Genomic DNA, 17,581 nt, shown 5'->3' on the forward strand with positions numbered 1-17,581 from the left:
GATGGTGCTGCAGAATTCGAGTGTGATGGAGGTGCCGGCTCTGTTGAGGATGTGGTGAGGGCAGTGATCTGATGGGGCTCCAGAGTGCATGCTCTTCATATCCTGAGGGTGTTGTCAGAGGTGAGGGTGGTCCAGTTGGGCAAGGTCTGTGGTGTCTGGAGCCATTGGGTGTAGTAGTTGTGGGTGGGGTGGCTGCGTCTTGGGTTGTGAATCTGTCGTAAATCTCCTTGACCTTGCAGTGGAAGAAGGTGGCAAGGTTGTTGCAGAGGTCTTGAGAGGGGGAATGTCTGCTGTGTTTGTGCTGAGTTTGGCAAATGCTTTGACCACGGCGAAGAGTTCTTTGCGGTTGTGTGCATTGGCACTGATGAGATCCTGTATGGCTGCTTTCTTTGTTGTTCTGATGAGGTGGTGGTTTGTGGTGATGGTGGTTTTGAAAGCTGCGTGGAATGCCATGCTTTGCTGCTCTTCTATCTTTTATCCAGCAGTCTGCAGGTGCACATGGACTCTTGGAAGGCAGGGGAGAACCAGCTGGTTTTCTTGGAGTGCTGTTTGCCTGTGGGTTTCCTGACGGGAGGTTGACGCAGTTGGAGATCCAGCACTGGAGGTTGCGTGCTGAGGTGTTGGTGTCCGTGGAAGTCGGTGAGGGGGGGTTGCTGAGGGAGGTGATGAGCTGATCTACGGTGACCTTGTTCCAGCTTCTGCAAGGATCTCGGTGGGCGTGGTGGTGTATGGTGGGTTTGGTGAAGGAGAAGTGGACGCAGTAGTGGTGGGTCAAGTGCGGCTCGGAGTTGTGGCTGACGGAGATGATGTTGCTTTCGGAGAAGATGTGTTGAGCATGTCTCCTGCTGAGTGGGTTGGCATTGCCACCAGTTGTTTGAGTCCGATGGTGGTGAGGTTCTCCAGTAGGGAGGAGGTGTTGTGGTTGTCGAGGTTGTCCAGGTGGAAATTTAGGTCACAGAGGAGAATGTAGTCCATTGAGGTGAGAGCGTGGTGAGCGATGAAGGTGGCTATGGCTTAGCTGAAGAGGAGCTGGGGTCTGGGAGGTCTGTTGGAGTCGTAGCCTTGGATGGTCCGAGGCGCTGGACGCTGTCCATGCGTGGATGGGCGCAGGCGGGCTTGACGTGCATTGCACAGCAGCTACCATTAAGTAGTGTTTGTGAGGGCTGGACAACTGGGAGGTGGGAAGTGGGAAATGGAGCTGGAGGGGGCAGGGACACAGGAGTATCAGTGGCAAGGAAAGAGAAAAAAGGCACAAAAAAGAGGAGAAATAAGAGAAAGTTAATAAAAGCAATAAATAAATAAAAGAAAGGTGAAAAAAAGAGCAGAGGAGCAAAAAGACAGAAAGCAGAAAAACAGAGGACAAAGAACAGCAGCAGAGCAGAGATGCTCCCCACTGGTTCACCAGGGATGAGGTGCAGGCAGGTGCCTGTGGGTGGAGGAGGGCCTTGAAGTTAGGACCTGAAACAGTCAGGGGGCAACAGCTATCAGACAGAGCAGTGCAGAGAGGGAAGCAATTTACTGACAAGGTCTTTAAGATTGCTCCTACACCACGCACCAGCCGCCCTTAAGTAATGTTTGAGGAAGGCTGGACAGCTGGGAGGCAGGAAGCAGGAAAAATGGCGCTGGAGGGGGGCAGGGCAGCGGAAGACGGGCAGGGGCAAGGGCATGGAAAGGGAAACAATGCGGAAAAAAGAGGAGTAACAAGAGAAAGTGAAAAAAATGAAATAATAGATGAAAAAAGCAATAAGTAGATAACAAGTATTTGCAATGCAATAGGTCTCGCAGCATTAAAGTTTGAGTTATTGGCATTGTATATGACAAAGTGTTGCATGAATTTTTTTGCAAACTCTGTATTGTAACTACACCCAGCCATACTAGTCCATCACTTACTGTGTGCGGGTGTGCCTCTTGTAAAAGAGCAGAATGTTGTCACTCACAGTTAAGGTAGCCCAAAGGATGAAGTAGGCTGACCCATCGCCCCATTTTTTTCTGTATTAGGAAGAGGAAAAATGTGAATGACAGACGACAAATGGATTAAGAGGGTTGGCTAAAAGCCCTTTTAACTGAGTATAACGAGCGAGGTAGAATTGGGGGCCGGGGATTGTAGAGTATGGTTTCAGGTCACATCCGTACCAAAGGCAAATCACATTAGGTTTTAGAGAAGCCTATGCTTCAGAGCTTCCGTCCATGGTTTTCTTGAAACCATGCCTTACTTGAAAACAGATGACGGGACTCTCCACAGCTACCCCGGCCTGACGCGCCTCCGTGTACTCCGCTTGACCGGGGCTGGCAGCATCGAGAGGGCGTGGAATCTACAAGAGACCAGCCCGCCTACACACACCCTGACTCCCACGGCCCCTGCCGGACACACAGGAGATGCTGCAGGCCGCGGGTGGCGCAACACATCATTTCCAGAGAACTTGTGTAACTTTTTGGTTTTTGATGAATGTATATATCCTCATGAGCGAGTTTAATCAATTTAATCTATGTAAACAATGTATAAATTGTGAAAATATACTGATCATGTACGCTAATTAAATTGTTTTATCATCAGATGCAAGAATGTATGAATGAGGGTTCATCCTAAATTGGCAGCGTGGCAAGCTGCAGCCATGGGAATTCTTGTTCTCCATCAAATAAAATACATTTCGAGAGCTACATGAACACGCAGGGGAATGTGTTGATCCTCCAAAACATCACAGCCTTTTAAAGTGGAATTATTCAAGTGAGACTAAGTGTTCCGATAAGTAGAGTCACTCTTCCGTCACGCCGTGTAATGTTTTTAGCATGGAACTGGGGAGGAGTAAGCGTGACCTTGGGAAATGTGACTTTTTCTCTGGAGTTCATAGTCTCTAAACGGCAAGCGGGTCTGAGGATGAGTGTGTCACATGCAGAGTCACGTATGTGACTGTGCAACACTGGCCTTTCACACGCACCAGCATGCCAGGACATCTCTCCACTGACCAGCCCACTTCTTCCTGTGAACTTTCATCCACATTATTCACATGATCTACCTCTGCATTTCCCTACATGTCCCAGTAGCGCAAACGTAAGCCCTTTATTGCTCGGACCTAGTTAGTTGGTGAATCTTTGTTGGGGCATTCAGTGGAGCACCGGCGGGACTGCGAGGACCGGCAGCCCGCGCGGCAGCGCTCCGTCCTCTTCCAGCCCCCACCGCACCAGAAGGCTGAAAACAGCGCCTCGCGGCCCCCGCTTTGCGGGAGCCGCTCGGAGGCAGTTAGTTGGTGAATCTTTGTTGGGGTATTCAGTGGAGCACCGGCGGGACTGCAAGGACCGGCAGCCCGCGTGGCAGCACTCCGTCCTCTTCCCGCCCCCACAGCTTTTCCTCTATATCATTGGCTCAGCCTACCGCGACGCCAAGGGCGGGCCTGTTCTAGCCCGTTACAGATCGAGTAAGACCAGACCGGGCCATCTCTCTTGGTCCTTGTCTGTAGGCCCTTGGTCAACGCTTAAGATCTTCATAACCCTAGCTGGAGATTCTACAAAGATCAGGACCAGGGATCATGGCAACAAGGGAAACCAGAAGTAAAGCCACGGCATCCTCTTCTATGGTGGCAGGTACTCTGGACAATTTTCTTATTAGAGCAAACTCATTGGTGGCAAACAAACTAACGATAATTGAAAGAAGGCTCTCGCAGGGGATTGAAAGTGCCAAAAGGTCCTCTTTGGGTCTAATAGCGAATGCCAAAACCCCTGACAAGGGTGAGGACTCACATAACGCCCTTCTGGACAGTATTGACCAAACAATATCATCTGTACTGCAAGAGTTAAGGTCTAGCCCACCTGTGCCCAGTGACTCTTTACCGGCTATCCCCGAGGTCAGTTCAGCCCCACTGTCTATTAATGGTTTAATGTCTGGAGGGGTGCATGACTCTAGCTCCCCTCAGTCACGAGGGGTGAGGGAAGGGGTTGGCTCAGGGGTTAGAGGTGGCAGACCCGGAGGCTGAGATCGGCCCTGGACCAGCGTTCAATTCCCCGCCTCGGCGGGTCTTGGGCTAAAATTCCACAGACTCGATAATTCTCGCTCCGGTGCCTTCTCGACTCACGGGTTCACACTCTGCGACTCTGGGCAATAGCTTGCTTAATCTCCACAACGGCCCCTCGCGGCGGGATGCCTGGCTTTCACCTTGTGGATACCCTGCCCGGGCTATCTCACAGGGGAATACCAGGACGGGTTCCCTAAGCAAGCGCCGGGAAACCCACTGTGGGTAGCTGTGCGCTATATAAGCTCAAATACATTTACATTTACATTCCTAAGAGGAAAAGATGGACGCAGACAAAGGGGGGAAAAAGGCCCAAATTAGATCCTCGCCCTACCGTTACTGAGACTACGGGTCCTATAGTGGACCGGGTCTCCCCTGCACTACCTAACGACATCTGCAGCGTGTCTCGCAAACTTTGACAGTAGTACAGCCGGCTGCCTTTAGGTTTGGGGAGGGCTCTAATGGGGTGGAAGATAACCTTATTCGCACTCTCGGTGAAACCATGAAATCTCTGTTGGCCCCCCCTGTGGGTTAGACTAGAGGGCATTGAGCACAGGCTACAAGCTCTAGAAATGGCCACCGGGAGCATTGGGGAACTCGTGAAAAGTTTGGGGATTACCCAGAGAATCCCCAGGGCTAATGGGAGGGCCTCTACCCTCTACTCAATCAAACCCCCCTAGCCCACCTAATCCTCCTATAGTTCCTTCGCCTAATCCATCTGGCTTATTAATTACTCATCCCCTCAATCCCCCTCCTGTAGTCAATATCCACTTGCCTACTGCCCCATTTTAGCTACTGCCCCTGGGCCAGTTACTCTTCCGAGCCCAGCGCAGAGATCTGCGTCCACTATTTCTGTGATCTCAGACAGGCCGACTAGGAAAATGATGGTGTCGGGTGAGCGGCCTGTGCAAGACACAGGTAGACCAAACTTGAACAATGTAGTTAATTTACCAGCTGAGGCTGCTCCATACGTAGTGGTTTTAACTGGTGTCCCTGAGCTTAGTGATCCTGTATTGGAAAACTTTGCTTCCCTGAAAAATAAAGTGGCGAGTTGGTTGAACATTTACAGACCCCTCCCCCTAATATTAAAACTGAATTGATGATGGTCCGAAGAGTCCCGTGGGTAGGATTCACCCCAAAGAAAGTGAATGGGGACTGCATCCTGGTAAATTTTAGGAACCCATTGATTGTTTCACACATCTGCAACTGGTTAGGCAGTACGGGGGATACAGTAATTCAGCCACTCCCCTTGTCCTTTTTTTATCCACCCCTAAATTCCCCACGGGACCCAGGGTCTGATTATGGGTGGACCAGGGTGGGTCCAAGGGGTCATACCAGAGGGTTTAGGCCAAATCCCTATGAAACTTCGAGGCCCATTGATTACTTTAACACTAATAGGTACAGCTGCCTCGATCAGGTAGACTGACTCCACTGGGAAATAGGCTCACGGGGTAGTTCTGGTGGGGCAGTCCCAAGAACCCCTAATAACACCGGGGAAATAGTGTCTGAGAGTGGAGTTCAGCTGGGAGCAGGCGCAGACACTACAGCTATCCGGGTCCCGCAGCAAGTAACCATGAATCTCGACCCAACATATCTTAGAACTAAGGAAACCTCAACGCATCCTCAAGCCTGTTCTCCTAGTCCAACTGTAATAAAAAATACTCTCCTGGAATGTGGCAGGTCTTTATAATAAACTGGCTTGTCCTGACTGGGGCTCTTTTATAGATACGACCGAAGTCTGCCTATTCCAGGAAACGTGTAAAGGCATGCGTTGTAAAGGCATGCGTTGTAAAAACCGCGTTGTAAAGGCATGCGTGGTAAAAGCATGCGTTGTAACGTCATACATCCGCTAATGGATAATAAACATACTGCTTGAAAGGAACCATGCTTTTGCACGTGATTTTGGTCGAGAGGTTCTGATGACCCAGAGAAACTTTGAAAATTGGCATTCCCTTGAATAAGGATGTGGTTAAAACGGATGATTAAAATGCCAGGTTAACTTTAAGAGCATTGACAAAATGATCCAAAACTGAAATGAAGAAGTAATAGATGAAGATAAGGAAGCAATTGCATTGTTAAAATAAGGTTGTCGCCACTGTAAGTGGGGCTAAAAGGAAGCTCCACTATTTTGGTGTTTATGTTTTACACGTGCTGTGTGGGCTTGGCACGAAACAGTGAGCACGCCGCGTGGAAATTAAAAGTGTTTAAGTAGACAGGAAAGAGTTGGTAAATGAAGGTGTGCAACCCGATTCTATGTGATAAGTGTCGTTTCTCTGGCCCCTAAAGGGTTAGCACCCAGTTCTAAAATAAGTACATTCAACAAGGAACATTGAGAAAAAACTCGCACGTTATGCAAGGAGGATAATCACGGTTCATCCAATAAGTTTATTTTTCCAGAAGAAAACGCCAGTTGAAGATGTTATAACGACAATCAGAAAAGTTGGACATATGACTAAAATATTCATGAATTCCCTGATTAAGATGTTTTTTAGTTTGCATGAGAGAATAAAGTCCGGCTACGATGTAGCCGTGGTTCCACATGGAACGGTACCAGTAAAAGGGATTATGGGAGATGTAGGTTTTTTAAGAACGTAGGTTTGATTTGGTGAGACAGAGGGGAAAGATGAACAGAAATGGACCCGGAGGGAGGTTATATGAGGAGCGGTTAGAGAGTTTAAAGGGGAGAGGTCAAGTTAAAAAATGAAATGTGAAAAGGCACCTATAAGTAACAGGATTGTTTAGTAACAGTATTGCAGACATGAGGGATGAGTAATGTAACATTTCAATGAATTTGAAGCACATGGTTTTAAAGATGGTTGTTAAAATATGTCTTATTGTTGTTTACAGTATTTCCCTGACGAAGGACCAGTTTGGTCCGAAATGCATTGGATAATGGATAATAAACATACTGCTTGAAAGGAACAAATCTTTTGCACATGATTTTGGTCGAGAGGTTCTGATGACCCACCAAATCATGAGAAACTTTGAAAAGTGGCATTCCCTTGCATAAGGATGTGGTTAAAACGGATGATTAAAACGCCAGGTTAAATTTAAGAGCATTGACAAAATGATCAAAAACTGACATGAAGAAGTAATAGATGAAGATAAGGAAGCAATTGCATTGTTAAAATAGGGTTGTCGCCACTGTAAGTGGGGCTAAAAGGAAGCTCCACTATTTTGGTGTTTATGTTTGCACGTGCAGTATGGGCTTGGCACGAAACAGTGAGCACGCCGCATGGAAATTAAAAGTGTTTAAGTAGACAGGAAAGAGTTGGTAAATGAAGGTGTGCAACCCTATTCTATGTGATAAAGATCACTTTCATACCCTATACCGAGGGGATAACTCATCTGGGAATATACCCATATGTGTCAATGAGCCTACTCCCGTCCCCGTCACTCCTGAGCAAGAGTTCAATGAGGGGGAGGTCATGAATGCTATCGCTAGACTCTCTGCTGGTAAAGCCCTGGGGTTGGATAAGGTCCCTGGGGATCTTTTTAAAAATGAACCTGGGATATGGGCACCTTATCTGACGTTGGTTTTTAATGCTATTTTAGGGGGTATGGCTGTCCCAAGTACTTGGCTGGGAGCAGAGATAGTCCCTATCTATAAGAAGGGATCACCTCTGCTCCCTGTCAACTACAGGCCGATCAGCCTAATAGATGTCTCACAGAAACTTTTTGCGAGGCTGATCTTAGACCGCCTAGAGGGCTGGATCGAGGAGTTTGAAATTCTAAGCCCATACCAGGCTGGTTTTAGAAAGAACATCTCGACCACAGACCAGATTGTCCGACTAACCATGCTTTTTTGGAAAACTGTTAAAATTAATGGCGGATCACTATATACTGTTTTCGTGGACCTTCGTCCGGCCTTCGATTTGGTCCCACGCAGGAAACTGTGGAGTGTGCTTTCAGATATGGGCATTCCTGCCCCTCTTCTGCACAACATAATTCGACTCCACACGGACAATTTCGCGCAGGTCAGGTGTGGGAGGGACGGCAATTTGTCATCTAGCTTCCCCGTTGGCAGAGGGGTGAGGCAGGGGTGCGTCTTGGCGCCCACCCTGTTTTGCCTCTACGTCAACGGGGTAATTGCCCACCTGAATGCGGTCTCTAACAGAGACGCTCCAGGGCTTGCAGGGGTTGGGGTCTCCGCGATCATGTTTGCGGATGATACCCTACTCCTCTCAAAGACTCCTATTGGTATTCAGCGAGTCTTGGATGGTTTTGTTAATTTCTGCTACGATCAGGGGCTGGAAATAAACACTTCCAAAACGAAATTTATGATTTTTAATCCCCCGAAAACAACGCGCCCAAGTCCTGTGATTGGAGGTGTTAGACTCGAAAGGGTGCAGACGTTTGAGTACTTGGGTCTTACTCTCAACGAAAGCATGACCTGGGCTCAACATCAAATAAAATCTCAGTTAAAGCTCACTCAAAAGGCAGGGGGTATCTTCAAACTCTTGAGTAAAGCTACAGTTAAGCCAATTGGACCACCGTTAGAGATCTATAAGCTGCAGGCACAAGGGGCGGTAATCTATGGCGGCGAATTGTGGGGCCACAATTGTGCACCTGCGATGCTTATTGCGGAAAATAAGTTCCTTAGGCAGTTGGTATCACTGCCACCAAGTACGCCACTGCTGCCCCTAAGGCTTGATTTGGGCCTCAGCCCTCTAAATGAGGAATTGGGCCTTAAACCCCTAACCTTTTGGAGGCGACTCTGGGTCACTCCAGAACTCTATAATTATAGGCAAGAGCTAATGGAGGTTTTAAAATTGCCTAATGCGTGGAAGCTCTCCTGGTTAAAATACATAAGACAGGAATTTGAGAGGCTGAGCCTCCATCTTATGTGGAGTAACCCGGAGCAAGCATGAACAAGTATATCATGCAAGCAGTTGACTAATCTGTATTTTAATTATAATTTAACTGCCCGTTTAGCGAGTGCCCAAACAGGAACTTTAACTAACACATTCCTAACTACGAAAGACTACTATAAATTGGACACTGTTCCGAATGATATCGGCCCCCCAGGCTACAGGAAGCTCTATCCAGTGGAGATACGGCTCTCTGCCAATCAGATTCCTTACAAGTAAATGGTGCCCACCTACCCCAAAGAACTGTCCAGGCTGTTCTGCGGATGCAGAAAATGAATTGCATGTAGTTTTATTCTGCCCTGGATACCAGATCCCAAGGAAAAAGTGGATAGTTCCAATTTGTAAAAATTTGGGGATCAGACAGTGCTCTGAATCATTCCGGATACTAAAAACTGATCCCTCTCCATTAATCGTTTTTGCTGTAACAAAATTTTTGCAAAAACAACAAGTGATGGACTGAATGTGGATCAATGTCACACACTCCCCCAGTCAAAAGATCTGGGCCCAAATCCATCGTTTTTTGCACTCGAAACCGGTCCCGTCCTCGGATGCTTGATTCCGTTCTGGGAAGGACATGGCTTTTGTAGTTCGGACTGGACTGTTCCCATGGGGCAACAGGGTCAGAGCTGATTTGCATATCGCCATTGTCTAACCCAGGGTGGTGTGGAGTGCAAAAAAACGATGGATTTGGGCCCAGATCTTTTGACTGGGGGAATGTGTGACATTGATCCACATTCGGTCCATCACTTGTTGTTTTTGTAACAAAATTTTTAGCAGCAATGTGGAATAAGAGACGGAACTATCTGAAGGTCTAGTCCAGTGGGAGAAGGTAGATACAAGCACATAGCCTCTGAGAGTTTAATGAATTCCCAAAGCAATGGCGGGGCGAAGTGACGATCATGATTTTAAATGTTTCTTTTATGGATTTTGTATTTCACAGTGATGATTTAGCTCAATGGATATCCCCTGATTGATGTTTTTAATCCGATGTACTGAATTGAATTGTTTCTTTTATGGATTTTGTATTTCACAGTGATGATTTAGCTCAATGGATATCCCCTGATTGATGTTTTTAATCCGGTGTACTGAATTGAATTGTGCTAATTTATATTGTGGAATGTAATGTGACCTCTTTTATGACAATGTTGTCGAAATAAAGATGATAAAGTAAAAGGTTAAAAAAAGTAAAGTTTATATAAATTTGCCGTTTAAAAACAAAAAACAACAGAATTACCTCACATCCTGCAGCAGACATATCTTGTCGGTTCCTGGGACATTTGAAGGGGCAGCAAAGGCCTGGCCACAGTTCACCCTTTCTTGAATCCGTGCTATCGTTCCCCCATTCCAGCTCTCTGTGCTGCTGTCTGGTGAACAGCGGAGACAAATGAGAATTCCTACCCCTGATCTCACGGCAACTAAGAGAAAACCCCCGGGACTGAAGGGGGCAGGGAAGGCCCTTCCTCCTGCTCTTTCACCTCTGCCACTCAAGCATGCTGCTGCCTCCTGGGGCTGCTGGCTTTAGAAGCTTATTGTATTTGCATAAAAAAAACAAAGCTTTCCTCTATGCTGGTTCTGCGGCCTCCGGCAAACACAGGCTGTGGGAAACCACATGCCAGCAAGGAATCAACTTCGTATGGCCCTGTCATGCGCTCTCCTCTAGGCGAGGATTCTGTAATTTCGCTACTGAAATAGGAAGTGGGTACCCTGTTATGTTATGTTGAAGTTGACACTCTGGATCTTTACAGCCATCCAGTGACTTGGGGCCCGATGTTGGTCGCCAATTACCGGTCAGTAACGGCCGATTTTGGCTGTTACTGACCGGTATTTGAGATTTGACATTTAGGTAGGTTTAATTTACAGAATCGGTATATTTACCGATTCGGTAAATTTACCGATTCTGTAAAATACCGAATCGGTAAATTTACTGAATCGGTAAATACAGATGTAGGTGGCACTGAAAACAGTGTCACAGGCCATTACTGATTTGTTATTTACCATGTAATACTATTACATGGTAAATAACTAATTCCAGTGTACATGCACATCTGTGCATGTGCACCTATGCCATGTGGCACACAGACATGCCCTAAGGGCATGTATGTGTGTCAAATGGCACACAAGGCAAAATCAGGGGTGCAACAGGGTGTCAAAGTGACACCCTGTCACCCTTGCAAAATCGGTAATTTACTGAATCGGTATTTACCGATTCGGTAATTGACATTGATTCCTATGGGCCTGTAGGCCCATAGGAATCAATGGCAATTACCGAATCGGTAAATACCGATTCGGTAATTACCGAATAATACAGATTCGGTAAAAATTACCGATTTTTTACCTACATCTGATTTACCGAATCTAGAATACCGAATCGGTAAAATCGGTATTCTAGAGTCGGTAAATCAGATTTACCTACATCTGGGCCTTGGTGTGTAGACTCTTTAAAAAAAGAAGAAAAAAAGGAATCCAGCTCAAGATGGACCGGCCTTCCTGTTAACATATTCTTTAATTAAACGACTCATTTCCTGCCGTGCTTGCCAAACTTTTAACGTTCAATGTGTAATTCAGAATGGAGTGGGATTTTAGCGTAAATGTTCAGTTTTTATATAGCGGTACACTGATGGTTCAGTATGCTAGAAGTTGTTGATACTCATTGTCAGAGCAGACAGTCGAAATAAGGTACACAAAAACTATACACATTGAGCAAGATCACAAGATGTGAAATGGATGAAACCGCCATTATAATTCAGGGTTTCTCATCCAAGGCTGACGAATATGCCCATCTTTGCTAACTCGAACGAGTGAAACTTCTACCCACAAAGGTCTGCTTCTCTAGCACCCACTGGAAGGATGCGTGTCCACGTGTTTTTAACACCATGGACTGTTTAATATTTTTAAACAGCACTGTGAGCAGAGCATTGGCACTAACTGCTTGGCCACACACGTAATTGGCTTCTAATTAAGGAAAGCGGATTTAGAAAAATGAAGCATAACAGAAGGCTCTTTTTATTTACAATGTGGAAAATTTCTCATGCTCTGCAGTGAAATTTGTACCTATCGTTATGTCACTTAGCATTTTTTCACGGTTCTAGGAAGTGTGCGAATAGTAACACTACAAAAGTTATCGCCTTCAAAGGTAATTACAGGTCTCTCTCATTGAAAGCACATCATGGGAGCAATGCAGCACATATTTCTAAAACCAGAACGGTTATCCTGTGTTTGGTGCTTAAAAAAAATAAATACAATGCTTGACCCTGACAAACTACTTGGTCTCTCCCAAAGACCCCTCCGAATGTAGATTCCCTTTCACTCCCCCCGCCCCCCAGCCTGAGCTCTCAAGTTCCTTAGGTTCGTGTGGGTTTAGGTCATCCATCCCAGGTTTTGCTTTGTCTCCTCCTCCGAGAGAGTGGAAAATGGGAGCAGATTAGTCCCCGGGATTGGAATTTGTAACCTGAAATTCCAGGGACAAAAAATCATAGTTGCACAGTGCAGAGACGTAATTACAACTGGCATTAGTGACCGCAGACGCTGTAAATGTGGTACCTCTGCACCAAGTAAGGCGCTGGAGCACAGGAAATCCAGTGAGGGCCGGCAGTCCAGGAGCAGCGGCCGCCGGCCGGGCCCGCGTGCAGCAGCCGCCGGAGACGGCGAGCGTTTACGGACGTCACCTTCATCATGGGGCTGTGGCGCGCAGCGGAGATGCCGTCGCCATGAGCGTGCACATCGGTAGCACCGAGACTAAATTGGAGACTGACTCTCGCGTGCGACCAAATCCCATGCCCTCTCCCATTGATGATGCTGCGCGCGTGGCCAGCTCTTGTCTCCACTCGTTGTCGGCTGGGCCGACGACTATAGTTCTCAGTTTGAACGCGCTTCGCGCGCTTCTAGCCGAGACCTAAAAAGTAAGGTGAAAATAAAGCAGAGGAGCAAAAAGGCAGAACACTGAAAAACAGAGGGCCAAGAGCAGCAGCAAAGCAGAGATGCTCCCCACTAGACCACCAAGGATGAGGCACAGGCGGGTGCCTGCGGGTGAAGGAGGGCATCAAAATTCGGACCTGAAAGTGTCAGAGGGCAACAACTACCAGTGAAAACATTGGTCGTGCCGAAGTCGGCACAATAAGCCATAACCCAAAGAAACTCCTTCAGAAGAATCTACGACTGAGGTAAGATCTGTTTTACTGTCCTGCCTGGGGCACACAAATAGCATAGATCTAACTAACTGTGGGCAGAGAGCTCTGCTCCGTCCGCAGAGGGTGCAGAGTTTTTCCTACTCCACGCTCCGAGATTTAGGTAGAGTAGGCAAAACTCTGCACACTCTACGGTGGAGCGGAGTTAGCCAGCCCCCGCCTCCCATTTTCCTTTCTTATAAATTGATTTTAAAGCTTGTAATTTAATTGTAACTAGAGCTGGAGGAAGGGGGGGGGGTGGCGCGTAGTGGGGTTACGTGGAGTGTGCAGAGTTTGTTTGCAACTATGTGGCACACCGCGTAGATCCACTACATACACTACGCCCACCCTTAGATCTAACACAAACTAGTAAATTGAGCATTACTCATGTAAGTGTGTTGGTGTTTTGTGTAGCACCTTTTGCCACATTATAGTTGTCTCAAAGCTCTATCGTAGGGGAGAATAAGAGAGACAGAAAAAAGAGCCTTCATGAGATGGATGTGGAGAAAAGACAGAGGGTACTGTGAATGGTGAAGCCTTCCCCTTAACGCCTTAACACCGCTAGGCCCCTGGATATAATGATGTGCACTGAGCGTAGCAGGTTGTTGCACAATTCATTCCCCATATTCTATTTGTCCATGGGCAGATAAGAGATAAGATTCTGCTCCAAAATATTACTATGTCACTGAGAATGTTAAGCTAGCATTTACACTACTTAGGACAGAAGGCTGTAGAGAAGTGTCTCGCTCCTGGTGGGGTGTCTGTCTTACATGTAACCTGCAACCTATTCTGATGCACTCCCTCTTTTGACGTGATTAAAGAAGCATCCTCACTTGTGCTGTGAAAGTCTGGATTCGTTATTGCATACAGTAGGCTGTAGTAAGGTGGACGCACCAGGAGTGAGTAGTAAGAAGATTTATGATCCACAGACCACAGAGGTGAAGTTATTTCCAGTCAGCCGTCAGTAGCCTCATTTGAACTGTGACAACACTGCAATGTAGGAAACATCACACTCCATCAAGAGGCAAGCCCGGAATACAAGATACACCTTTTTTTACAGGTCTTAGGCAGCTGAATGGCAGATAAAGAGGAAGGAAGATGATGTAATGGATGGCAGTCGAGGGGGAATGACTAATTATCTCAGCTTACTGAAAACAGTGGGTTAGTGATGCAGACATGTTTCTGAGCATCACTGAACACCGCCCATGACCCATGCCAAGAACAGGTGCACCTTAAGCCTCTTAAGACTAGTGATTCAGCCCTTTTGAGCAGCCAGGGTTGGTCATAGGCTCCTACAGTCTCTCCAACAACAATGTAGGGTTGCCCCATGCCTGGATCATGCGCTTTATTAGAGAGCAGCACAGAATCTCTGCTGCCATAGGAAAATCTGGAGCAACCATTACAGCAATGCACCATGTGCAGTGGGAGGTTGGCACACCAAGAGCTCAATTACACTGCTAGGCCTAAATTGGTGTTGGGGCATCCTCCCTTCTTGTAAGTCACCTTCTATGGTTAAAGCGCCGTGCCAATTTAGACAATCTGCCCCTATGGGAATGTCCTCACCCCTAAACTGGCCGAGGAACAAGAAAGGCTGCATCAGACCCCCAAAGCCACAGGCCTATTACTAGTGGCCCACATCTGCTCCTGACAGAGAAGTGTACCGGGCCACAACTGGCATTGTGGGCATCCTGGCAACTCTCTGGATACAGAAATGCTGCAGAGGCACTAAAGGAAAACTGTGTTTCAAGGCAATATTTTAACTAAATAGAGGTTCAAAAGAACAAAGAAATGTTAACATCTTTCCAGTTTAATCACTCACCCAGAAAAGTATACTCAGTCCCATCAGACTGCAAACAACCCATTTCATGGTACCTTCCAGGAGGTACCCCTTTTACTTAGAACTGTTTAGGTCTCGCCTGTCGATGCGCATGCGCATCGAGCAAGCGAGACTATGGGGGCTTATCCACTCTTTATCCACTGCAAGGAATCGTGGCGATTCCTTGCAGTGCCCGTGACTTTTAAGCTCAATGCGCATGCGCATTGAGCTTAAAAGCGCGTGCACGTCCGTCTTGTTTTACCCGCTCCGCCCCCTCCCCTTCCCGCCGTGTCGCATTTCTCATCCCCCCTCCCCTCCCCTCTCCTCCGTCCGTCTTCTTTGTTTAATTTAACCCGCTCCGCCCCCTCCCCTTCCCGCCGTGTTGCATTTCTCCTCCCCCCTCCCCTCTCTTCCCTCCGTCTCGTTCGCATTTCTCATCCCCCCTCCCCTCTCCTCCGTCCGTCTTCGACCTAATACTCCGCCCTGCAAGAACCCCCCCGACCACCCCATAAGGTTTAATCAGGGGAAACCTCGCCTGCTGCACTGAATCTACCCACGCACGACAGCGCTCACAAAGCACGTGCCCCTCAGCGTAGCATCTGTTTACCCAGTAGCCGCGGGTGCACGCATTAACTGTGCGGGCAACAATGTTCAAGCTCGATAAAACGAAATCTCTCATACAACTATCCATACAACTTTTGAAGACTGCTAAATAATAAGCGGCTTACCTGGAGGACATGGTGCTACCATAGACTGTAACCCTTTGTTTGACTCACTGCTGAGCAGGATGCACAATGTAAACGTGACACTTTTCACAGTGGGCGGGGCGCCGTGGGTGTTGGCGCTCATTTGCATCTTTGTAGTGAAGTGTTCATTTTGCATAGGAGTCCTATTGGCCAATCACCAGGAGCGTATGCCAGCTGGACTCCGTTATATCACTTTTCGAAGTGAAAGAACATGCAGAGTCTGCATCGTTGTTCTCGCGAGATCTCTATATAACAGAAAAGTCAAAGAACGCTGTAGCTATGTATTCTCTAAGCATCTCCGGACGTATAGTTAAAGATGAAGGGAACTATTGTTTTATGACCCTCATGTGACTAAAAAAATGGAGGCGCTGTTTGCTGTCAGAGACAAATTGACAGAATACAGAAAGCCGGATTGGGTACTAGATTGTACGTGGGTAAGGTTCCCAATTGATTCTGAGTTATCATAGACATAATATTTTAAACGCCGGCCAGCGTCCTATTTTGCAAATAATTGTTTTCACGGGTTTTGTCCAATTGGCTCATTGAAATAAATGGCTAATGCCCACAAAGTTTTAGCATACTTGCTAAGACAGTAACAACAACACCCCTCACACACCCCCTCACTCACGCTCTCACACACCACCTCACACACCCCCTCACTCACCCTCTCACACACACCCTCACTGACCCTCTCACACCCGCTCAGCCTCACCCTCACTCTCCCTTACACTCCCTCACCCCCTCACCCTCCCTCACCCTCCCTCCCCTCCCCTCACCCTCACCCCCCTCACCCTCAACTCCCTCATACTAACCCCCCTCACCCTCACCCCCCTCACCCTCACCCTCCCCCCCTCACCCGCACCCCCCTCACCCTCACACCCCTCACCCTCACACCCCTCACCCCCCTCACCCTCACCCCCCTCCCCCTCACCTCCCTCACCCTCACCCTCACCCTGACACCCCTCACCCCCCTCACCCCCTCACACTCACACCCCTCACCCTCACACCCCTCACCCTCACACCCCTCACCCTCACACCCTTCACCCTCACACCACTCACCCTCACACCACTCAGTGCTACAACACATTTTGGGTTACAATATGTGTCAGATTTACGAAACATAAAACTATTGGCATTGTAAATAACAAAGCAATTAGTTTCGCAATTTAAAAAAAAAAACATCCTCACCCTCAAACTTTCACCCTCACACCTCACTCACCCTCACTCTCACTCACCCTCACTCAGCCTCAACTACTCCCCCTCACCCTCACTCACCCTCAACACCTCACCCTAACTCACCCTCACCCTCACTCACCCTCAACACCTCACTCGCCCTCACCCTCACTCACCCTCAACACCTCACCCTCAACGCCTCACCCTCACCCTCACTCACCCTCACCCTCACTCACCCTCACCCTCACTCACCCTCACCCTCACTCACCCTCACTCTCACTCACCCTCACTCTCACTCACCCTCACTCTCACTCACCCTCACTCTCACTCACCCTCAACACCTCACCCTCACTCACCCTCACTCACCCTCAACACCTCACCCTCACTCACCCTCACCCACCCTCACGCTCACCCTCACTCACCCTCAACACCTCACCCTCACACAGTGCAATAGGTCTCAGACCATTTCAGTTAGAGCTTTTAGTAATGTTTATGGATTTTTTTATTTGTAATTCTTTAGCATTGGCTACAGGAAACAAAAATGCTAAACATTTACCAAAAAAACCCATAAACAATTCTAAAAGCACTAACTCTAATGGTGCGAGACCTATTGCATTTCCAATGCTTGTTTTACCTTTGTCGCTACAGCGCAGGTCCCAAGCAGAAAAGCCATCAGGCCCTACACTCAACACCTGCTTCCAGGAGTTCTGGGTACTGCGGCCAAGCTCGCCCACTCTCATATTGTGTGTGCGCACAATTAGCAGGCCAATCAGGTCCATTAAAGAACTGTCATTCAATAAACCCAGGG

The 17,581-nt window shown here is 47.7% G+C and overlaps 1 protein-coding gene across 1 annotated transcript in view; it reads right to left on the minus strand.

Annotated features, from left to right (window-relative positions):
- The window catches only part of LOC147710456 (ficolin-2-like), a 386,065-nt gene that overhangs the window by 195,204 nt on the left and 173,280 nt on the right, over nt 1-17,581 (minus strand). The gene's annotated exons all lie outside the window — the stretch shown is intronic.

This window comes from Lissotriton vulgaris, chromosome 5 (genome assembly GCF_964263255.1).
Source record: "Lissotriton vulgaris chromosome 5, aLisVul1.2, whole genome shotgun sequence".
Classification (NCBI taxonomy): Eukaryota; Metazoa; Chordata; class Amphibia; order Caudata; family Salamandridae; genus Lissotriton; species Lissotriton vulgaris.